Source organism: Gopherus flavomarginatus, chromosome 1 (genome assembly GCF_025201925.1).
Source record: "Gopherus flavomarginatus isolate rGopFla2 chromosome 1, rGopFla2.mat.asm, whole genome shotgun sequence".
Classification (NCBI taxonomy): domain Eukaryota; kingdom Metazoa; phylum Chordata; order Testudines; family Testudinidae; genus Gopherus; species Gopherus flavomarginatus.
In genome coordinates, this window is record NC_066617.1 from 61,718,411 (window position 1) to 61,743,521 (window position 25,111).

Sequence of the window (25,111 nt, forward strand, 5' to 3'; positions counted from 1 at the left end):
GTGAAAAACCAGAAGAGTGAGCACAGAAGGACATAGATGTTTCTAATGAAGAACCTCTAAATATCCATCTTGTATTTATTTCTCAGCGAACAGTGCTGACTTCTTCTTTAACTGAAATAGCTATACACTCCCCATCAGATTGTCACTAATTTGTCGCATGTATCTTTTAACATGTATATGTGCCTCTCAGCAGGGTCAATGAAGAGATGAAGGCAATGGTGCCTTCAGTTTACTCTTGACATCTGGCTTTCTATCACCACCTTGCTTTTCCCAGTTTGTGTACTGGTGCAAATTATTCTCTCACTGACAAGATTCAAGCCTAGCTGAGGGGCTAACCGGTTAAAGCCTAACCCACACAAAAAGAAGGTAGTACTGGGAAAATGACTGCAACAACCAGAAGAAATGGTGAAGATTGTGGAAATGCAGCTGATGTTATTACTCAGATTTGCAACCAGGGGTTAGTTTTTGTTTCTTGGCCTCTCCAGGATGCTCAGTCTCAGCTGTGTCCAAGAATGTTTTTTTTTAAATCTCTGCTTGGTGAATAGGGTTCAATGTGTTGTCTTGGAAGTGACTTTTGCTTCAGTTATCCATGCTCTTGTCACGTGAGATTAAAATAAAGTTATGTGTTCTGCATGGGGCAAACCATTCAGAAAATTAAACAAATGCAAAATGTAGCTGCTTCCTTAGTTCTTCAAGACAGAGAGCACTTTACATTGGCATTATGAAGTCTTCATTAGCTTCCAAATAGTTTCCAGGTGAAGTTTAAGATGTAAGTTTTTTTACATATAAACCTCAAGGTGGTTTGGGAACTGGCCAGCTGTCTCCCAGTGTGATACCATGACAGCTGTGAACAGTGGGAGAGCTCAAGCTAACACCTGCCCATTTTAAACTGGTGGCCATGTAAACAGAATATTTCTATGAAAGTCCAGTTCTGAAACTCACTTCAGTCTGATAGAATTCAGATTTGTTGACCTTAAAGGCACATCGCATGGCTTATCTATTTTCTCAGGCCAAGGTCTATCACATACCAGGCAAGATATCACATCCCAGGCAAGTGCGCTGACCACCAAGCTATAGAGAGAGTCTGTCTCTTTCTCTGACCCAGTGAATATTTATACAAAGTGGAACAGCTCCAACAGAAGAGACTGACTCTTCCTATAGCCCCAGTGGTTAGGGCACTCATATGAGAGACTCAGGTTTATGTGCCTCCTCTGAATCCTACAGACCAGAAAATTGAACCTGGGTCTCCCACATGAATGCCCTAAACGCTAAACACCCCATCAGCTTCACTAAAGATGATAGGCTATTTTCTTTATGATCCTCTTCTTTTAGTTCCTCCTCTTCTTTCAGCTGATTCTCCATTGCTTTGAATCTATCGGAGCTGTGCAGAGTGGGTATACGATGCTGCCATTCTTATCTGATAGCGTTTAACAGCCACTGTGCACGCTCCTTGCACTTGTCTAAAGGACTGCACAAGGTTCAAGGCAATGGAGAATCAGGCTGACTATTTTGTTTGTTTGGGTTCTTCTCCTGTGTGCTTTCATGTAACAGCTATTGTCAGTTAGATAATTGCAGTATCCATCTGCCAATTCTTTGATAATCCTGTTGGCTATTGACTACTGCACTTTCAATTTTTTGTACATAAAAGTTCAACTACTTCTAAATTACCTGATTGCTCAGCATTTATCAAATCTTCCTGAATAACCAGTCAAGCGACACATCTCATATCAAATTGACATGAAAACTCAGTGAATCACATTATACTGCAGTTCCAGTGTGTTAAAATGACTTAGTTCACTAAGTAAAGTCACCAAGAGATATAAGAGTGTGACGATAAACACCACATCATTCCCATTAAGTTCAGTGGAAAACTCCCAAGTGTTGTGCTCTCACCCCACAGGGAGTGTCCTCTCATTTCAGCACCTTACACGGTACAAAGAATAAAAAAAGAATAGTTATAAAGATGGTGGAAGTGTCACATACTGATGCCTGGAGTACTAAAATATTAACAAGGTCTGGAAAAGGGTATTTCTTAGTGTACTAATAATTGATTGTGTGGAGAGATGAGTGCAAAATATTGTCCATTAAAGGAAAAAAAGCATGCTATCTAAGTCTGATTTAGCTCTTCAGTTTTCTGTTCTTATCCCCTTCTTATTTTGTTTTAAATTCTTTTGGCTGTTTCCCATTCAATGAGACATTATCTTTACTTGCAGAAAAGAAATTAATTGTTCTAGTAGCTTCTATAGCAGAAGATAGAGGCAGTTTATTTTAATTTAATCAAGTTGTCATTCTGCTGCTTCTTTGTTCAGCTACAGATGTAAAGGCAATTTGGCTTCTGTCCAGGGAGTTATAAGTACTTTTTGGTATGTAATCTTCCAACACTCCAAAAATCAAATTTTGGTTTAATAACCTCTGATAAGTAATCAATAGCATTTAATGTGACTTTTCTAAGGTCTTTATTATTTCTAGTGACAGGTCATTCTCAAACTACTTTGATGTGAGCACTGTGAAGAACAAACTCCATTTTGGAGAGATAGGAGTTAAAGATATGTGAGAAATCATCATGGCTTATCTGAAAAGCTAGCTCTAATTGCATGTTCTCCAGATAAATGAAAGTTCTAGGAAATTATGGTACAAAGAAAAATAAAGGTCATGCAACAAGTTAAACTGTCACATACCATTGCCTGCAGTACTAAAATATTAACCATGCCTGTCAGGGGTACTTCTGTTGTCTGCTAATAAATCATTGTGATGAGTGAATGTGGTGAAATATTGCTGGAAAAAAGAAAGGTCTCAATTTCTGAAGCATGATATTGCTCTCTTTCAGTCTAATTTTTTATCCTTTTCCTATTTTGTCTTCAAAGTCTTTTATCAAGGACACCTTGCTATTATTACTTAGGAAGGAAATTAATTACTCTGGTAGTTTCAGTGGTAGAAGTTAGAGATAATTTTTTTTTATTGAATAAAATTGCCAATCTGTTGTGTCCTGGTTCAGTTACAGATGTTAATGGCAATCTGGCTTCCATCACTGACAATGTATATATTATTTAATAAACTGTTCCTCAAAGCACTGAGTGTCCTGAAGATCAACTCACTATCTAGAATTCTTTGTTTACTAATTTGATTTTTTTCCCTTTTTGCCGCTAAAATCTTTTCATTATTAGGTCATTTCCATCCTGAGCCAAAATTGATGATAATTAGATGCAGATATTACAGAGAAAAGACAGTTTTATGAGAAAATAGATTGAGAGTAGGGTTGGATGATATACTGTGTCACATAACCACTGTCATATGCAGCTGCTCAGAATCATTTTACATGTATAGAAATAGTTTTGAAAAATGATATTTTGGAGAAGGCTCCATGACTGGAATTGCTTGGGGATGCTCTGCTGGGAGAGAATGAGTTGCTTGGAATTCTTTTAGGGTTTTTTTATAGCACCCATTTTCGACTGTAGGAGCCAAGCAATAATGCCTTTTTCCTTTCCATTTAGAAAATCATACATTATTGCTTATACTTTCATGTATGTTCCTGACTCCATTGAGTTGTTAACTTTATGTATCTGTGTTTATATCTAAACTGAAATGTCTTAGAGTAATTCTTGATGTTTGTATACTCACAACCCTTCTAAGTGGAGGCATCATGTTAGAAAGAACCACTTGATTTCTAGCTGAACTCAGAGAAGGGTCACTCCATCCTGCACAGACAAATCCTGGTCCTAAAGAATAGAGAGATATAACAGCCTAAGAGTACATCTACACAGCAGATGAAGGTGTGATTGTATCATGGGTAGGCATACTTGTGCTAGCTTAATCTAGCTAGCACAGGTAATAGTGGTAGTGAAGACATGGTGGCAAGGATTTCAGGCAGGGCTAGTCACCCCAGTACAAGCCCTCCAGTGACCCTGAGTATGTATTTGGGTTGCTAGCCCATGCAGAAGTTCATAGAATCATAGAATTGTAGGACTGGAAGGGATCTCAAGAGCTCATCTAGTTCAGTCCCCTGCACTCATGGCAGGACTAAGTATTATCTAGTTCATCCCTGACAGGTGTTTGTCTAACCTGCTCTTAAAATCCCCAGTGATGAAGATTCCACAACCTCTCTGGGCAATTTATTCCAGTACTTAACTGCCCTGCCAGTTAGGAAGTTTTTCCTAATGTCCAACCTAAACTGCCTTGCTGCAATTTAAGCCCATTGCTTCTTGTCCTATCCTCAGAAGTTAAGGAGAACAATTTTTCTCCCTCCTCCTTATAACAATCTTTCATGTGTAACAGGAAGAGAGCCTGAGGCATAAGCCCTTGTATAAGAGGCCTGTTAGGAGGCAGGACCTGCTCACAGAATCTGGCAAGAATAGGGCTGATATTACAGAAATACACATTCCTAAGAAGTGCTAGGCACAGAGTACTCATGCAAATACATCCCAATTTCAAGTGGTACCAGAACATCCCGTTATTAAGGATGGTACAAAAACATTCCCTAAGGATAACAGGAACACATTGACCCCTCCTAAAAGATGAGGTCAAGATGACAGCACATAACTTGTTTCAGGGCTGGCCTTACCATGAGGCAAACTGAGGCGGCTGCCTCAGGTGCCAGACTGTGTGTGTAGGGGGCACCACTAGGACTCAGAGTGTAGAAAGTTGTGTCTGCTGCTAGTGAATATGTATTCTCTCTGCTCTAGATGCACATAGATGATGGGTGCTGTGCTGGAGGAAGGAGGGCACAAGAGACATAACTGGCAGGCAGGAGAAAAGGTGAGAGGGAATAACAGAAAGCAGCAAGAGCTGCAGGGAGAGAGAGGAGGAGGAACCTCTTATGTACCTCTTTAGCACCCCCAGGAGCCTGGACTGATTAACACCAGCTTCTCAGGGAGCTTCCTGTTTCCTGCTGCTTCCCTGAACCCACTTGAAGAGAACAGGCAGTCAACTGAAGTAGTAGGAGCCAATTAGGCCCTTAAAATGCTGATATCTTCCCTCATTCAGTCCCTCTACAAGCCTGCTTATTTGTCCCCTTCAACTGAGTGTTGAGAGCCACTATAGTTGGCACAGAACAGCAGTCATGAGTGAAAGAAGAAAATGCCCCTCTGGGGCAGCATTCAGAAAAAGAAAGAAAGTAAAGGAAGGAGCTCTCTTGAGATACATAGACACAAATGTTCACGGTGAGCCTTCTGGCCCCAGAGAGGATGTGAGTGGTTAGGAGATGCCTGATCTTCCAATTAGTCAGAGTGCAGGTCACCTGGCAGCTACTGCAGCATCCATATCTCCATCTCAAATGGATGTAACCATTCACATTCCTGAAGAAAAGAGTAGAGCAGAGAAGAGTGTGGTGGAGGCACAAGAAACAGCTGCTGCTGAGTTTAGTTCCTTAAGTCTAGATGATCCAGGACTGTGGACCCACTTGAGCAGTAGCCTGATGGATTTCCTTGTACTGCATGGGCCAAAGCAAGTGAAAAACTTCATGTTCCCCAAGGACAATGAAAATAGAAGTTTCCATCCAATGCATTACTGGCATGAATCCCGAATGGTGACAAAGTGGAGAGGCCATGGCTTATGTACTCAAAAACCCAGAATACTGCATACTGTTTTTGTTGCAAACTCTTCCAGTCTAAAGTTCCAGCCACATTGGGTTCTACAGGAACAAAGGACTGGAGAAATCTGGCTAGAAATCTGGCATGCCATGAGAAGGCAGCAAATCACCAGAGAGCATTCCGTAGGCGGAAAGAGCTTGAGATGAGACTAAGGTTACAGGCCACCATAGATGATCAGCATCAAGAAAAGATTGCATCAGAGTCTCTTTACTGGCAAAATGTTCTGAAAAGGCTCATTGCCTTTATGAAAATGCTTGCTACCCAAAACCTAGCACTGCATGGCACTTCAGATCAGCTGTATGTGCCAAACAATGGAAACTTCCTTAAAATTGTGGAGCTGATAGCTGAGTTTGATGCTGTACTCCAGGAGCATCTCAGAAAAGTCACCACCCAAGAAATGTACACACACCACTACCTTGAAAAAACAATTCAAAATGAGATCATATGGTTAATGGCAACAAAAGTCAAACAGAATATTGTGGTAGATCTGAAGTAAGCAAGATATTACTCTGTTATTCTGGACTGCACACCTGACATCAGCCAAATGGAACAAATGACTTTAATGGTACATTTTGTAACAACAACAGAACCTAGTGAAAATGTCCCTGTAATGGTGACTATCAGAAAGCATTTTCTAGAATTTATTGATATTGTGACAGACCCAGGCCAATGGGGTACAGAAATCTGGTAGAGGGCAAATATACTGGTCACTGGATGAGTAGTTTTCTGTTCCCTGAGTGACCAGAGCAGGGGCTGCACTAAAGTAATCAGGAATCTGCTAGAACCAATTAAGGCAGACAGACTGATTAGATCACCTGCAGCCAATCAAGGCAGGCTAATCAGGGCACCTGAGTTTAAAAAGGAGCTCACTCCAGTCAGGAAGGGGGGAGCCAGAGGAGAGGAAGTGCATGTGAGGAGCTGGGAGCAAGAGGCGCAAGGAGCTGAGAGTGAGAGGCTGTGCTGCTGGAGGACTAAGGAGTACAAGCATTATCAGACACCAGGAGGAAGGTCCTGTGGTGAGGATAAAGAAGGGTTTGGAGGAGGCCATGGGGAAGTAGCCCAGGGAGTTGTAGCTGTCATGCAGCTGTTACAGGAGGCACTATAGACAACTGCAATCCACAGGGCCCTAGGCTGGAACCTGGAGTAGAGTGTGGGCCCGGGTTCCCCCCAAACCTTCCAACTCCTGATCAGACACAGGAGAAGTTGACTCAGACTGTGGGGAAGATCACTGAGGTGAGCAAACCTGCCAAATAAGCGCAGGACCCACCAAGATAGAGGAGGAACTTTGTCACAATATTGATGATACTACAGGAGCTGGTATGACAAATGTGCTTCTTAAAAGGCTGGAAGATACGGGAATTGCGATAGCTGACATGAGAGGTCAGAGCTACGATAATGATGCCAACATGAGAAGAAAGAACAGAGAAGTGCAGACATGGATCTGAGAGTTAAACCCTCGAGCTTCTTTTGTCCCATTCAGTTCTCATTCATTGAACTTGGTGGTCAGTGATGCAGCATCAGCTTCTAGTGAGGCTGCAGAATTTTTTAATGTAATTCAAAGTATCTGTGTATTTTTCTCTGCATCAAATTATCGATGGCAAATTTTGAAGCAACATCTGGGAACATCCTCTCTGACACTGAAACCACTGAGTGCCACAGGATGGGAAAGTCGAGTGGAGGTAATAAAGCCTATCAAGCACCAAATTGGGATGATAGATAATGCCATAGTTGCCATTATGGAGGATAATGCTATGACAGGAACTGTTCATGGGAGAACAGTGGCAGAGGGAAATGGAATCACCGGAAACATACATAACTTCAGATTTCTGTGTGGCTTAGTGTTGTGGTATGACATACTGTTTGAAATAAATGTTATAAGCAAGAGACTCCAAGGTGTTGACCTTGATATATCTGGAGCAATTGAACAACTGGACAAAGCAAAGTCATACCTACAGTCTTACCGCTCAGATGAGGGATTTCAAACGTTCTGAAGAGTGCACAGAAGTTGGCAGAGGAACTTCACACTGGAGCTATTGTCCCACCCATTCAAGAATACAAGAGTCACTGAAGAAGAAGACACTTTGATTATGAGGCACGGGATAATCCCATCAGAAACCCCAAACAACAATTTAAAGTTGAATTCTTTAACCAGGTGCTAGATTGTGCAATACAGTCAGTTGAAGAACGTTTCATGCAGCTCAGAGAACACAGCAGTATATTTGGGATATTGTATGATATTCCACAACTTCTCACTATACCTTAAGAAGACCTACACCAGCAATGCAGGGCACTAGAGACAGCATTGACACATGATGACATGAGCGATATTGGTGTGAGTTATTTAGGTGATGAACTGAAAGCCCTTTCAAGATACATTTCAGCAGGATCAACTCCAACGGCTGTTCTGGAATATATGTGCACAAATAAGATCACCACCCTCTTTCCAAATGCTTTTGTTGCTCTGCACACACTTCTAACACTTCCTGTAGCAGTTGCAAGTGGAGAACCCAGGTTCTCCAAGCTGAAGTTAATAAAAACACATCTACGCTCCACAATGACACAGGAGATGCTGGTCGGCCTTGCAATCATCTCAATAGAGCATAAGGTGGCCCAGACGATGGATCTTCAGGAAGCAGTTCAAATATTTGCAACCAAGAAGGCACAGAAAGCACCATTTTGATTATTCAAACAGATAAAAATGCCAGTGTTTACTATTCAGACAAGAAAAGTTACATTTTCTGTTCAGGCATTTGAAAGTTAAGTGTAACTTAAAATTTTTGAAGAAGGCATTTTAAGTCGTTAGTTCTTCGTTATTGGGGTAGGTAGCAGAGCAGAACCGTGAGAGGAGTAGAACAGGAAGAAGGCAGAATTGAGACCTTTCAAAGTTTTGGCCCAAGCAAGGGGGCATGAGGATGTCATTTGAGCTCCCTGCCTCAGGCGTCAAAATGTTGTGGGCCAGCCCTAACTTAGTTATAACAGGGTATAAAGATGTATTTCAGAGGGAGTATCTTTGGCCAACCTAGGGGGCAGTGAAAAGTCCCACCACTGACTGAGCTGCATCCATTGTCATTGGCATACATGTCTTAGTATCCTCATAGAGTCTGCCAGGTGCTATTACTGTGCTTTGTCGACAATAAACCTGGCCAGGTGCCTTCCTACCTTAACAGGTCTTGTGCTCATTGGGTGGTTCGCTCAAGGTCAGCTGTGTCTGCGTAGAGCTGGGACAGCACATAGGGAAAACACACAGACAGCCAAACATCTGACCACATCATGCACTTGAAAACTGTTATGATGTCGCCTTTCAGTTTTCTCTTCTCCAGACTAAACAGCCTAAATAAACCCAATTTTCTAAGTCTTTCCTCATAGGTCATGTTTTCTAGACTTTTAATCATTTTTGTTGCTCTTCTCTGGACTTTCTCTAGTTTGTCCACATCTTTCCTGAAATGTGGCATCCAGAATTGAATACAACAATCCTACTGAGGCCTAATCTGCATGATGTAGAGTTGAAGAATTACTTCTCATGTCCCGCTTACAACGCTTCTGCTAATACATCCCAGAATGATGTTTGCTTTTTTTGCAATAGCGTTACACTATTACATATGTTGACTCATATTTAGCTTGTGATCCACTTTGATCCCTGGTTCCCTTTCTGCAGTATGCCTTGTATGGGTGCAACTGATTGTTCCTTCCTAAGTGGTCTACTTTGCATTTGTCCTTGTTAAATTTAATCTAATTTACTTCAGACCATTTCTCCAGTTTGTCCAGATCATTTAGAATTTTAATCCTATCCTCCAAAACACTTGCAACCCCTCCCAACTTGATATAATCTGCAAATTTTATAAGTGTACTCTCTATTCCATTATCTAAATAATTGATGAAGATATTGAACAGAACTGGACTCAGAATGGATCCCTGTGGAACCCCACTTGATATGCCCTTCCAGTTTGACTGTGAACCACTGATAACTACACTCTGGGAATGATTTTCCAACCAGTTACGCACCCACCTTATAGCAGTTCCATCTAGGATGTATTTTCCTAGTTTGTTTATGAGAAAGTCATGCACAACAGTATCAAAAAGCTTACTAAAGTCAAGATATACCATATCTACCACTTTCCCCCTAGCCACAAAGCTTGTTATCCTATCAAAAAAAGCTATTAGGTTGGTTTAACAGTATTTGTTTTTGACAAATCCATGCTGACTGTTACTTATCACCTTATTATCTTCTAGGTGTTTACAAATTGATTGCTTAATCATTTGCTCCATTATCCGGGTACTGATTAAGTCAGTTAAGATGACAGGTCTGTAATTCCTCAGTTGTCCTTATTTCCCTTTTTATAGATGGGCACTACATTTGCTCTGGAATCTGTCTTCCATCTTCCATGACTTTTCAAAGATAATCACTAGTGGCTCAGATATCTCCTCAGTCAGTTTCCTGAGTATTCTAGGATGCATTTCATCAGGCCCTGGTGACTTGAAGACATCTAACTTGTCTAAGTAATTTTTAGATTGTTCTTTCCCTATTTTAGTCTCTGATCCTACCTCATTTTTGCTGGCATTCACTATGCTAGACGTCCAATCGCTACTAATCTTTTTGGTGAAACCTGAAACAAAAAAGTCATTTAGCAGATATGTTATTTGCACATTTTCTGTTATTTCCCCCACCCTCATTGAGTAATGGGCCTACTCTGTCCATGCCACCACATAGATTAAAGCTAGTGCGAGTATGCCTACCTCTTCTGAAATCACACCTTCATTTGATGTATAGATGGACCTTGTCTGTTGACCTACAGGGCATACAGTAAAGTGTCTCTCTTCTCCTCGGTTATTGGAGGGGGAGCTACTGAAGGAATAATGTGAGTAAGGGTGGCAGAACTTGGCCCTCTGGCTTTATGGAGGTGAAATTATTTTCACACAGTGTTCATGTTACACTGCCCTCTCCCATTAATTTTAATTAGTGAGCCCCAAAAAAGAACAGCTTCTTAATTGCTGCCAGAGTTACACTGCTAAAAATTAAAGAGTACTTTAGGCAGAAGAGAAGAACTAAAGAATTTCAAAAAGGCTACCACCAGGTATTCAGATTTTTTTCTTTTTTTTTGATAGACTACTGCTGTTTGTGATAACCAAGATGAACGCCATCATACCATTAATCTCCTCACCACATTAGTCCTTTTCATTGGGTAAATAATAACTTTTCCCCATCTGCTCCCTCCAAAGAAAATGCCAACATGGCTCTGGCTTGGTTGCTTTTTCTCATGCCTTCAGTATTATCAGCACAATTCTGGGAACAGAAGACCTTAAATTGTATTCTTTCTTCAGGCTGGTAAGCTGACTCCTCTGTACTGGAACTAAAATGCTTAAGGATCATAAACAATAGCCATCATTTTACCTTAGAATGTTTTATGTGTATATTTATTCACTGAAGGACATTTCCTCCTAGACCATGGCTGCAGTGTGGGTTTGATTTTATTACTTTTGCAGTGTCCTTTATCAGTGGAAAATATCTGAATATAGAATTTCAAATCTATGTTATAATCCTCTCAGACATGGCATGTAGAATTAAAATGCTGCAAGATTTTTGACAATAGCACTGCCATGAGCCTCTCCACTATTCTATTTTGATTTTATATACCATAATGATATCTTATTTACTAAAGCACCCTATATCCTGAAGGACCCTAATATTTATATATTTATCAAAGTGATATACAAAATATACTCAGGGATTTCATTATCCACTACTAAAATACAGCCACCTCTCTGTGAAATCCTCTGAGACCATGACAACTTTTTTTTTAAATAGAAGAGAGTGAAAGTAGGACCAAAAAAATAAGTGATTCTGGAGAGCTTTCTCTTGTGATTTGAATCTTATATAATTGTAGTGTGAGGTTTTTTGTGTTTGTTTTTTTGCAAGAGTCACAGTTGTCAAAACGCGCTTGCAGCGATAAAGATAAACCATAGCTGTATATCTGGCAACTAGTGGTCAGACACTAGGGTGGACTTAATCAGTCACCATAGTGACTCCCCTGCTGGCTAGACATGGTGGATATGCGCCCTACATGTTACCACAGCTTAGTCTTCAACCAAACAGTTATCTAATTTTGCAAGCAGATCCAACCCCTATCTCTTCAATTGCTGAGGTCCTCCTGGCTGTGGAACTAGCATGGATCTGCTGCGCAAAGATGGGCAATTGATTTCATGGAACTGTGCATATCCTGTAGAATCTCCCTCTATGCCAGGGGGCAGGTAAGGAGCATTTTGGGACATGCTGGGGAAAGGCATCCGAGTGTGCACAATTTTTCTGGTACTCCTCATCCCTGGTGGTAGGTGGCTACCTCAGCCTTTGAACTGAAGTGCGGTCCATGAAGCAGTCATTATATACTTAGAGATGAAGAAATCTTCCCTCATCACTCATGTGAAGATACCAGCACGTAGACTATCTGCTCAGCCTGGTAGCTAATGGAGGATTTTCCCATTACTGTTTGGCCACTAGCTGCAAACATAAGAGAAATACCCAACAGCCAAATCCAGTATAGAAGTAAGGATTGAAGAGGAAAGAGTACCCAGGGCCAGATTAAGTCAGTCCAGTACACTGGCCACACCATGTCATGGAGCACCCCCAGATCATGGTCCCCCCCCGCAAGGGTGAAAGTAACTTTAGGACTTACTGGTACTCTGGAGTCCTTATGAGGGGGCAGGGCATTTACCAGAAGAGGTGTGGCCTCTACTGGAAGAGGCGGGGCCTTTAAATCCCCGAGCACTTTAAATCAGGATTTAAAGGGCCCAGGGCTGGGGCTGTGGTAGCAGCAGCTGGGAGCCCTGGGCCCTTTGCAGCTGGAAGCCCCAGTGGAGCTTTAAAGGGCCCCAGGCTCCACTGCAGTAGTGGCAGCTGGGAGCCCCTGATCCTTTAAATCACCACCAGAGCCCTGCTGCCACTACCCCAGGGCATCAGCAGCAGGGCTTGGGTGGCAATTTAAAGGGCCCTGGAGGATAGCGGCAGTGGGAGCCCTGAGCCCTTTAAATTGCCACCTGAGCCACGCTGCCAGGGCCCCGGGGTAGCAACGGCAGCTGGGGGCTCAGGTGGTGATTTAAAGGGCCTGGGGCTCTGGCTGCTGCTATCACCCCAGATCCTTTAAATTGTCCCTGGAGCCCTGCTTCCGGAGCCCTGAGGAAGTGACGGCCAAGCCGCTGGCCCTTTAAATCACTACCTGAGCCCTGCCACTGCTACCCCAGGGCTCCAGCAGGCTCCGGGGATGATTTAAAGGGCCCAGGGTGGTAGGAGCTACCAGATCCCCGGACCCTTTAAATTGTCCCTGGAGCCCTGGAGAAGCATCAGCCAAGCCCCTGGCCCTTTAAATTGCTGCCTGAGCCCTGCCGCTGCTACCCCAGGGCTCCAGCAGGCTCCAGGGATGATTTAAAGGGCCCAGAATGGTAGTGGCTACTGGAGCCCTGACCTTTTAAATCGTCCCTGGAGCCCTGCTGCCGGAGCCCTGAGGAGGCAGCAGTGGGGCTCCAGTGGGTATTTTAAGGGCTGGGGTGGTAGCGGCTGCCGCAGCCCCGGATCCTTTAAATAGTCACTGGAGCCCTGCCACTGCTTCCGCAGGGCTCTAGCAGAAAGGCTCTGGTGGCATTTTAAAGGGCCAGGGGCTCCAGCCACTCCTGGGAGCCCCAGGCCCTTTAAATTTCTGCCAAGGGAAGCCGATCCATCCCGGTACGGCGCACTGGCTCTTGCCAGTATTCCGTACCGGGGACTTATTGGCTTACTTTCACCTCTGCATCTCTGCACCATGACCTCTCCACTTACTTGTAATGACAGGATGGGGAACCCCTTTACTACTGGAGAAGCAGGACAATGACATAGGACTCCAATTTCTGCCCTCTCCAGATGTTGTAGCAGCTTGAGTTACAACAACTTATGAGCAGCCAATCCAATCACTCTGTGTGGCTAGTCAAACCACTCTGTGGAACTCCAGTGTTGTTTTAAAATGTGGTTGCTCTCACTATGTCTATGCTGCATTTTAGAACCTGAAGCAGTGAACCTCAGGGTCCAGGTCTACAGACTCAGACTCTTAGGGGCTTGCGCTACAGTGCTAAAAACAGCAGTGTAGACACTGTGGCTCAGGCTCTGAAGCCCACATAACATCTACCCTGCTGTTTTTAGCACCATAGCATGACCCTGAGTCTGTGGACCTGGGCTCTGAGATTCACTGCTGCAGGTTTTAAAACACTGTGTAGACATACCCATTCAAACTAGCTGAAATGTAATAACTCAAGTGTACAATAACTCCCCACTTAAAGTCATCCCGCTTAACGTTGTTTCATTGTTATGTTGCTGATCAATTAGGGAACATGCTCGTTTAAAGTTGTGTAATGCTCCCTTCTAACATCATTTGGCAGCTACTTGCTTGGTCCACTGCTTGCAGGAAGACCAGCCCCTTGCAGCTAGCTGGTGGGGGCTTGGAACCAGGGTGGACTGGCAGCCCCCTATCGGCACCCCCTGTCAGCTCCCTGCTCCCCTAAGTTCCCTGTGGAGCAGGCTAGCAATTGCAGCTGTCCCTTCCCCCACTGCCATGTGCTGCTTCTGCCATCTGCCTTGGAGCTGTTCCCTGAGAGTCCGGCTTGCTGTGCGAGGGGGGAGGGGAGGAAGAGGGGGGCTAATGTCAGGGTGCCCCCTTCCCCCTGCACCCCGCTTATCTCATCTTCCATACAGCAGGAGCGACACACGACAGCGCTCAGGACAGAGGGAGCTTGCTAGCAGCAGTGCGGTCTCAGCAAGCTGATATAATTAACAAGGCAGTGTACTTAAAGGGGAAATGGCATCTCTCTCTCTCACACACACACACAGAGTGTCTCTGTCTGCGATGCTCTCTCTCTTCCCTCCATTCCTGCTGCCTTGTAGACTGTGAGAGTTAAACCTTGATGGCTCAGGAAATTGCTAGTTCATCATTTAGCAGTAAGGCATTCCCTGGAAAATATCCCACCCTCTGACTCCTCCACCTCAATCAAGCTTCACAATCATCATCACTGTGGACCAGTATTAAATTGTTTGTTTAAAACTTATACTCTGTGTGTGTGTGTGTGTATGTATATATATATATATATATATATATATATATATATATATATATATATATATATATATATATATATATATATATATATATATATATATATATATATATATATATATAAAATATAGTATTTTATCTAGTAAAAATAAATTCCCTGGAACCTAACCCCCTCATTTACATTAATTCTTATGGGGAAATTGGATTCACTTAACATAGTTTCACTTAAAGTCGCATTTTTCAGGAACATAACTACAACGTTAAGTGAGGAGTTACTGTACTAACCTGAGCTAACTGTTGCAGAAAAGCCCACAGTCCTCTTCTGGGAGTGGGGGTGAGGGGCTGTTGGTGGAATCTCCAGGGAGTCTTGGAGATAAATTAGTTGCATGGGGAGTTTTTCCTCTCAGAGCTATTGTTTCAGGCAGAAGTCTCTGCTGTTTTTTCAAGCTTTTTTCTTCAACCATGAAAGATAAGGATTACTTTATTTTTACAAATGCAAGCTGAGTGTAGCAAATAGGAATTGCGTAGTTTATCTTTAAACAGTTTGTGAGCCCTCTAGTAGTGGTCTCTATGTTCTATGTTTAGAAATGGGCCAGAGCACTAGTCTGTATCCATAGCAAGGCCTTGCATGTTGTATATAGTTAGTAAATATGGTTATTTGGACTCCTTTGTATCTGTGTGGTTCCTTAATATTACATTTGTTCTGAAAAGAGCGACAGCCAACAACACTGAGATTCTGAGGGACTCTGGGAGCAAAAGCTGTAGGCATTTGACCTTGTTCCTATGTCTTAATCCAGCCCTGGTATGGAAGCAGCAGCTGTGCAGGTTAGTAAAATGGTAAGGAAACTAGAAATCATTCAGCACTGTCAGCTCATGTCTTTCAGACTGTATTTCTGTTAGGGCAAGGACTTTGACTTCCCTTATGTTTGAACAGAGCCTGGCATATTTTGAATGCTATCATGATATCAGCTGGGGAGGCCACATCCTCTTTTCCATCAGCCATATTCCACACACCAGCAGCTATACACAATTCTTTTGAACCTTCCATAGAGGGAGAGCATCCAATGGCTGGAATTGCTGGGTTTAGCTCTGCATTGCACATGTTGTAGCAATGAAAAGCAGGTGGAATATAGTCCATGATCAAGGCCTCTGTTATGTTGCTTATCTTTGATAACACTTATTGAACCCCAACAAATAAACACTCAAGAGAAAGGATGTTTGTTAAAGATTCAATGTCCTCTCATACATCTTTGAAGTGCAAAAAAGTCCAGTTGTATATTTGAGACTTCCAACAAGCTTTGGAGAAAATTCAAGCCTAGAATTGACATTCATGATATTTTTAAAGTAAAGGAAAAACCCATCAAGCTTTTACTCTTTGAAATAAAGCAAAAAAAGGAACAAACCCTGTTTTAAAATTTTTATTTGCAGTTCACCTTTAATTCAGGCTATTGCAAAAAGTTACTAATTAGTGGATCCTGTGTATTCACACAGCTATATATTTATTAGGGCTGTCTGACTAATTCACCAGACAAATTTTCTTCTTTTACTATTGAATGGATTTTCACAAACAGATCATAATTTTCTTGATTTTTTTTTTGTTATTTAAAATTATTTAATGAATGCTTTTGTGATTTTTTTTATTATTTTATTTTAGTGACTTGATTGTGATCTGTTCTTGGAGTATTTGAGGTGTCATCTGGGTTGGTTGGTTATAATTGATCAGATAAGCCAAATGATATATTGGTTCTCTGGTTGGATGGAGGTAGAAACCCTTCCATCATAAATACTCATGTGACATTGAATAGTCCATTTTGCAAATACTTGTGCATGTGACTTTGAAATCTGTTTTCCATTAACTCTTGAGCACTACAACTTGATCACATAAATATTGACACAAAGTTAATGCAGGTTGGGAGTGAGATTGCCAAAGCAAACTCATTTGAAAATGTGTACAAATATTTGCAGAAACATTTTTTGCTGTGTTCACTCAGGTCTAAATAATTATAGAAAAAAATGAGTAATTTTGAAGACCTCCTCTGTGAAAAGAGACTTGCAAAATACCTTCATTTATTCTACTTTGCCAGAACTATCTGTTTATTGTGTCTCAGTAAAATAATGTGCTCACATCTGTATGTGCCTCACTGCAGGAAAATGGAATAAACTTTCCTTTACTATACTCAACTTCAGCCAAGTCTAAGAGGATGATATTCATAGATTCATAGGAAAGAAAGTCATTAATATTGAGTCCCTGTCAGTGGGCTGCTTAAGTTAGCACTACAAATGTCTGTTCATTCTCACTTTGGAACCAAGCTAACAAACTTTTATTGGTGGTAAATGTCAGGCTGTGAAACACTACTTCATGGTCACTATCCAGAGGATGATTTTAAATGGAGCCGTGATATGAAGACTTTCCTGATTTTGAACAGTGGTCCAAAAGTCATTCAGAAAGAGTCTAGCCTGACCTATTTAACAATTTGCTGGAGTGCAACAGATTTCACAGACCAAATTGCTGATAGTTTGAGTTGTTTCTTTGTTAGCAGCCAGTTTTTCATCTGTGCAGAACTTGTACAAGGATATGTCAAAGTGTGTCAGGCACTGAAGATTTGAAAAATGGGAAATCAGAGTGTGCTCAAGTATTTCTATAAGAAAGGCTTGATCCCCAATGGAAATCCACATGGACATGGTGGCACATGCTGGATGATGTCCCTTCATATGCCACAATAAAAAACTGGGCTGCTGAATTTAAGCCAGGGAGAATCAGCACTGAGGATGAGTCATGTCCAGGAAGCCCCAGAGAGGGAATACTAGAAAAAGTTGTTGCAGTCCACAAGATGGTGATGAATGACAGAAGATCAATTGTCAGGCACATACAGATGTGAGATCTGGGAGATGTGCTGGCCACCGCTTCACTCAGCTCCCATTGGCTGGGAATGGTGAACTGCGACCACTGGGAGCTGTGAGAGGCTGTGCCTGTGGACGATCAACGTCAGCATAATGTCTTGTGGCCCACAATCAGATTACCCTGATGGGCCGCACGCAGCCCACGGGCCAGAGGTTACCCACCACTGCTCTAACCATTGGGCTATTGGTTATAAGAGAGGCACTGGCACCATCATCACTGTTACTACATTTGTTTTTTGTGAGAAAGGGCTTAGGTAACTAACACCAGGAGAGGGTTCATGGCTGTGAATCCAGAGTTGAGGGAGGTGGTTGGAATCACAGTTTGTCTAGATAAACAGTTAGTGGGCAGCAAACTGGGGTGCAGATCTGCTCTGTAGTAGCCTGTTGTCACAGTCCATGTGGACCCTGCTGTCATACACTAAAAGTTCCCTCATGTACTTTCATCTATTCCTGTTTCAAAGTGGAGCAGCAGACTCCACACAGACAGTTAGTGTGCAGCAGACTATTGGAAGGTAGAGTTACACCTCAGCTCGCCACATTCTAACTGTTCATCTGTACTTGCTCTGAGGCACATAAATCCCTTTGGATGGCAGGCCGTAGGCCCAACCCCTGTCCTTGGCATTTGCTATTGGCTAGTTTAGGTGGCTCCCCACTCAACTTGCTGGCTTTTTTGGATCTCCGTCTTAGGTGTCTAACTCTCCCAGTGTGTTGTGTAGGGAGTCTGGACACCTAATTTAGGGCTGTGGATTCCACCAGGTGATAGGCTACCTAGAAGTTAGGCATTGCAATACTAAGTCTAAGTCCTCTTTGTAGATTTAGCCCTTCCATCTCTTTGAAGTTCAGTTCACCACCTGTAACCAGTAATAATAATACTTCCCTACTTCCGAGGGGTTATATGAGGGTAAATTAACGAATGCTTGTGAGGTGATTAGGTGCTCTGGTGATTGGGAGGTCGTCAGAGAAATACCAAGATAGGTAAAATACACAAGTCTTGTCTTCTACACAGATGCTGTAAATATACTTAGAAACAATTACTTTGCTGAAAATCATCTCTGACTATCATCCTGCCACTGCTGCACATGGACATTACCTCACAGAACATTTTTACAGTGTAACAGCACAGTGTACTGTGTTTCTCTTTCTAGCAGTCTGGCAATATATTGTTGTGAAATCTTTGTTCTAGAAATCACTTGAACACTACTGGGTGTGCCCTGGGTGTGTAAGAAGGGCAGAAGTTACAAGAAGCCTACTCTTATTTGTGCCTCTTTGTGGTTGCTGGTCACAATTTGTTCCTTGTGTTCCCTGAGTGCAAAAACTCCATCAGGCAGTAATGACATTGGCCTACCCAAGGTGACCTGGAATGGTGGGACTGTGCAGATGGGAAGACACACTGTATCCTTGCAAATAATTAAATAGTGTCTATGCTCTCTGGAGCTTTGCCAGCCATTGTGGCTGTGTCAGGGACAAGGCTATTATGAGCTCCCGCTGGGGTAGTGCCCCTTTTACCTATAACTAGATAACTAAGAAAAGTAGATGGAGCTTGGAGAACATGAGGAGTTGGTGTTACCACATGAAATGACATAAGGTGCTAGTACATTTAAAATAAAACAGGCTTCAATTGCATACCTGCAAGAAATGTGTTTGACAGAATGGGAGCAACTGAACTGTAAAAAAAAAAAAGAAAAGAAAAGAAAAAAAAAGGATTGGTAGGAGAGTTTCATTTTTTATCTTGTAATGGGGAGGGGAGAGTGGCACTATTAATGAGAAAAAATTACTTTTTCAGATTAAAGCGCATCAGACAGATCTGCTTTTGTGAAAGTGGAATTATATTTAGAATTGAGTACATACTCTGATTTTATAACTTATCTATCTATATTTAGACATATAAACTGTGCATCTCCTGATCCCATGTTCTAATTCTGCATACCCCATGTAAATGAGGGAAAAGTCTGTGTGAGTTAACTCTCCTTGTTCATGTTTGCAATTATACTAGAGCTATTGGCTATTGTCCAAGGGGACATCTGAGTAAAAGTGACAGACCAAGAACAAAAATTAATTCCACATATGTCTGGCCTACTTTTGTTTGCTACAGGTCCAGCCATGCTGATTTGCAGAGGTTATACATTTAAATGAATAACTTGGGCACTTTTCCAGGTTGTTGTCTATATTGTTTTTTTAAACAGGGCAGACAGCTGGCTACATATGTTTTTTATCCGTATCAGAGGGGGTGATCCCTTTTTGAATGTGCTGAAGGATCTATTAATTATATTTGTTCAAAGTACTATGCCCACAAAGAACTCCAGAAATTTTTACTACCAGAAATAATTGGATAGCATAACAAATATTTAGTGACCTATTTGAAATTGAACTAGGACAGAAAGGTAGTAACTATTGCTATGTTAGCACTGATATTGTATCAAGTATCAGGGGGTAGCCATGTTAGTCTGTATCCACAAAAACAACAAGGAGTTTGGTGGCATCTTAAAGACTAACAGATTTATTTGGGCATAAGCTTTCATGGGTAAAAAACCCTCACTTCTTCAGATGCATGGAGTGCTTCTGATATTGTGCTGTCATAAATGTCATACACTGGGCAGGAGCTTTGATGCTGTTTCCCATCCCTTACCCCCTGTGCTTGTGCTGAACACTCCTAGTGGATGGAGAAGACATCACAGAGCTGGAGTTGATGTTGCTTCTAGCAGCTGTAGCTCCCTCTATTTTTTATGGCTGCATTCCTGTATATTTGGGAGGGAAGAACATGTCTGTATGGCAGCTGTTCCCTGGCCCTTCCATGTCCCTTCTTAACTTGTGGACCCCAGATATGTAATCCCAAGGGTTAAAAAATCATGACTCATGACCCCCACCACACTCACTCCCCAAACAACCATGAGACTGTCTTAAAAATCATGAAATTAAAAATAATCACATTGTTTTTCACCTGCCTTTTGATTTTATTTCACTTTTAGGGGCAAGCCACCTGCCTGTTATATATGTGTGTGATCATCTTGGATTTAAAATGCAGCCTTAAAGACACACACAAAAATAGAGGTCTCCTCATTTGCTGCTTGATGGGGACTCTTCTTAAACAGGGGTGCTCCTGCATATGGTAAATTGCAGGATTGGAGCCCAGGTTTACCTAATGTTATTCATTTCTGCCATTTTTAAGCAAACCTTGGTGCAAGAGCAAAGACTGAAGCCAATGAGCAGCTTTTCTAATTTCAGGATACTTATCTTTCTCTTTTTTATTAATCAGTAGTGGATATGCTTCTCTCCAGCCTTTTCGTACCTCCCCAGGTAACCATATGTTTTTCAAATGTAATTCCTAGTGGTTTGCTTAGCTATTTCCCTTAATATTCTAGGATGCATGCAGGGGCTCATCCAAACCCCACTGGGAGTCTTTTGGGCTATGTAAGAACAACTGGGGGAAAATGGTACAAAGAAAGCTCAGCCTATGGAAGATTCCATTGGTGAACCTCAACAACCTTATAAATGTCATTTGAATACCATTACAGTGATGAATGTTCAGAGCATAAGAGAAAGAAAGGCAGATGGGATAATCTGGGTTTATCGGCAGCAATATTCTATCAAATAAAATTAAAATGTGGATTGACCATTGCAAAATTAATCAGCACCTTGATTGTTGAGGAAAGCTTGGTGGATCATATTTTCATGTGAATATGTGATGGTTTTCATTTCTAGTCTAAACTGAAGTCATTTGTAGGAAAAATGTGGATTCAGATTTGTTGATTGATTTAGGCTCCAATTCAGCAAAGCACTTACACACTTTAAGGACATGCTTGAATCCATTCCACTTCATCAAATAACTTAAGTACCTGCCCAACTCAATGATATTTCAATATGTACTTAAAATTAAGCACATGTTTAGTTATTCTGCTGTATACGGGCAGACTTTAGCATATGCTTAAGGTAAGCATACACTTCAGTGCTTTACTAAATGGCCTTAAAGATGGTGTATATCTCAGGGAAGGAGGGGTTCTTACACTAGATTTCTGTTTTTCCCCCAAGGAATTGTTAATGAATTGTCCATTATGAATTATAAATAATTACAATGGTAGGCAGATAACATCATTCTTTTACAGTTAGATAAGACTGACTGTGTAGGCTGATATAAGTATAACTGACAGATAGGTGAATCAATAGACTGATATTAAGATTTTGCCTTTGTTTTTTTACTCTACCCAGGCATTCAAAAGAATGTGTTTGATAGCTTCTTATTCCTGATATCTTCTTCCTATTCCTATTTGGAGTGTTTGACACAGGCTCTTCCTTCCCAATAAATAGCAATTTCTAAGTTAAATTTTCTCTCTGGATTTCTAGTCCAAATTTTTGTGACATCAGAAAATAAGAACATTATTTCATAGCTGTTTAGTACAAATGGAAAAATGCTCTGCAAGGAGAGTCTCAAATGCCAACTTTATCTCCATGAAATCATTTCTTTCCCACCAATACTTGTTTACACTGTCAGAATGGTATAATCAAGCTCAAATAAATAGGAATGACTTTTTGTTAGTAGTGCGATTAGTAGGGATCTTTCTGACTCTTGACGCTTTACTTAACAGTAATTAAATACTATTGAACTTCTTCTATACAGTAGTATGGGCTTAATACAGTTAGTAAGATAGTAGATGCATGCTTTTAATTAGTGCAAAAAGGAGCAAAATTCCACTGTAAGTTTAGAAAAACCCCAGCAGCATGCCAGAAATCACATACATAGGCTATAGTAAGAACATTTTAAACTATGTTGTTCATAACTAATGAACGAAATACTATGTTATGTGCGATTGAACTTTGGAGGCTATTTCAGCTGGATATACAGAATCTTTGAAGTGGACCTAGAATTTTCATAATACACAGAGAATTTGAGAGAACAGCAGTCTGATGTGAAGGCATTATTGATTCCTATGGCAACTGCTCTCATTTCAGCTACAAGAGTGCAAGAGAAACTTCAGCACCATGGACAATGCTATTCAAGCTGATTGCTGATCTCTGCCCACACAAGAGGGGTTTATTAATCTTAATGGGCTGCCTTGTGCAAAACATAAGATATGATCAATGCCTGCTGGTGACTGGATAATGTTCAAATGAAATAACAGCATAAAAAAAATACATTTATATTTTAGTGCACAAAAGCAGCTGAGAAATACCGTTTTCAATATGCTCTAAAGCATTCTATCCAATTTACAATATTAGTGTGATTACTAGGAATTTTTTTTTTGATTTACAGAATCTGCTAATGGGAGCATGAGCTACTTTTCAGACAGGAAGAAGGCAAGTTCCCTGCCTCAGATCCACTAAGGCATACTTTTGCTTTGTACAAGTATATATTTATAGCATTCATAACAAAACATGAGGTGTGAAGATTTGAAGTCTTAAGGGTTAGATTGTTGCCTGGCTTTTATGTAGCAAATGAAGCTGGGGTGAGGAGAATACAAGAGTGTCTTTCCCTTCATCTACATCCTACAGAAGGGCCAGGCTCTCCTTGCCTTGAGGGGATCATAGGGACTGTACTCCCCTGAGGGCTCACAATGTCCCAAAGGGGTCAAAGAGGAGGAAATAGGCCCATGGCCCCATCTTTCCTCAGTACTGATCTGCAGAGCAGGTCTGATGCCTGGGGAGTATGCATCTCCATAATGGGGTGCAGCAGTGGGCATTTTCCTCAATACCCTGGGAAGCTCAATGAGCAATCCTGCCTCCCCAGGCTCCTGGTGAGGTGATGTGACTTGGCACCACCTCCAAATGCAGGGGTGTGCCTTATAGTAATTAGCTAATGACTCACATTGCTTTGAAGACCAGATAGGAACAGACTCAGAGCTGGTATAAATCTGAAGTCAGTAGAGCTATGCCAGATTACGCCATCTGTCCTGCAAAATATGCTATATAGCACTTTAAAATATCCTGGTGTCTCTTTAAAGATGAACAGTAGCCATATCTATATAATAATTTGGATGTAATGAACTTTGCAAAAAGGCACATTTTCTTTACATAAAAGGTTAACAAAAGTACACTTATCTACCTGGAATACTTTGTTCTTATGGAAACTTTTTAAAACCAAAACCAAAATCTATGAGTCTGGTGCAGGCCAGTAGCTCAATTAAACTTATAGTATAAACAGGACTGGTTATAAATGTGGGCATATGAACAATCCATAGACTATTTTGAAGAGAAAAGAAGCATTACCATGGTTAAAGCTATTTAATCAAATAAGGCTTATGGAGACTAGGACTACCATCAATTCTACATGTAGCATTTGCTGAAAACAATGGCTAGGCCAGACTTCAGTTTCTGAAGCTCAGACAGCAGTTCTATGAAATATCTATTGGTTACAAGAGCATTCTGGATACGTGCACACTGTATGCAACAATCTTCCTCTAGTATATACTGGCATAGCTCCATTGACTTCAAGTAGAAACTCTAGTGCTACATCAGTTTACACCAGCTGCATATCTGGGCATTGTGAACATCACAATAAATAGCTTTTTAAAGCTGAAATGTATTCTAAATATTGGAATAATAATAGTGGTCTGAGTTCACAGTGGGAAAAAATTTGTATTCACATTACCTGTGAATTTTTTATGAGTATCTGAAAGAATGATTTATTGTGCTCTTTGATAATCAAGATAACTAGAAAACCCCAGTCCACACACACACACAGAGTTTAGTATGGCAGTGCTTATGTTTCTCTCCAACTGTGCATTTTTGACAGGGCCATTATTTAAATGTGTGAGTGGGCCAATGTCGGGGCTTTCTGCCCTCTCTAGAGCCATAAATCTAAATATGCACTTCAGGTAATTTTGCCCATCACTGGGCAGGAATTTCTATGTGTGAAATCAGTTCTGAAGAGATTGGGGTGGGAAACCTGGTCTGGGCTCAAAGACACTTTGGAAATAATAATAGGAATAATGTGTTAGTGAGACAAAGAAGATAATGAGGGCAAAGCTAGGAGAGTGTGGTGAGAACAAGGAAGGGATAAAAAATAGTCAGCAGTTTTGCATTATTTTACATCCTATAGGCTACTGTATATGTTGGTCTATAATGGATAACCACATGTAATGTCAGAAATGCAAGAACAAGTACAACCACTAGAGACAAAGGCCATGTCTACATCTAAAATTTTGCAGCGCTGGTTGTTACAGCTGTATTTGTACAGCTGTATAGGGCCAGTGCTGCAGAGTGGCCACACTTACAGCAACCAGCGCTGCAAGTGGTGTTAGATGTGGCCACACTGCAGCGCTGTTGGGCGGCTTCAAGGGGTTTCGGGGAACGCGAGAGCAAACCGGGAAAGGAGACCAGCTTCGCCGCGGTTTGCTCTCGCGTTCCGCGAACCACCCTGCAAACCGGAGGGAAGGAGACCTGCTTGCTCGGGTTCGGGGAACGCGAGAGCAAACCGGGAAAGGAGACCAGCTTCGCCGCGGTTTGCTCTCGCGTTCCGCGAACCACCGTGCAAACCGCAGGGAAGGAGACCTGCTTGTTCGGGGAACGCGAGAGCAAACCGCGGCGAAGCTGGTCTCCTTCCCCGCTTTGCTCTCGCGTTCCCCG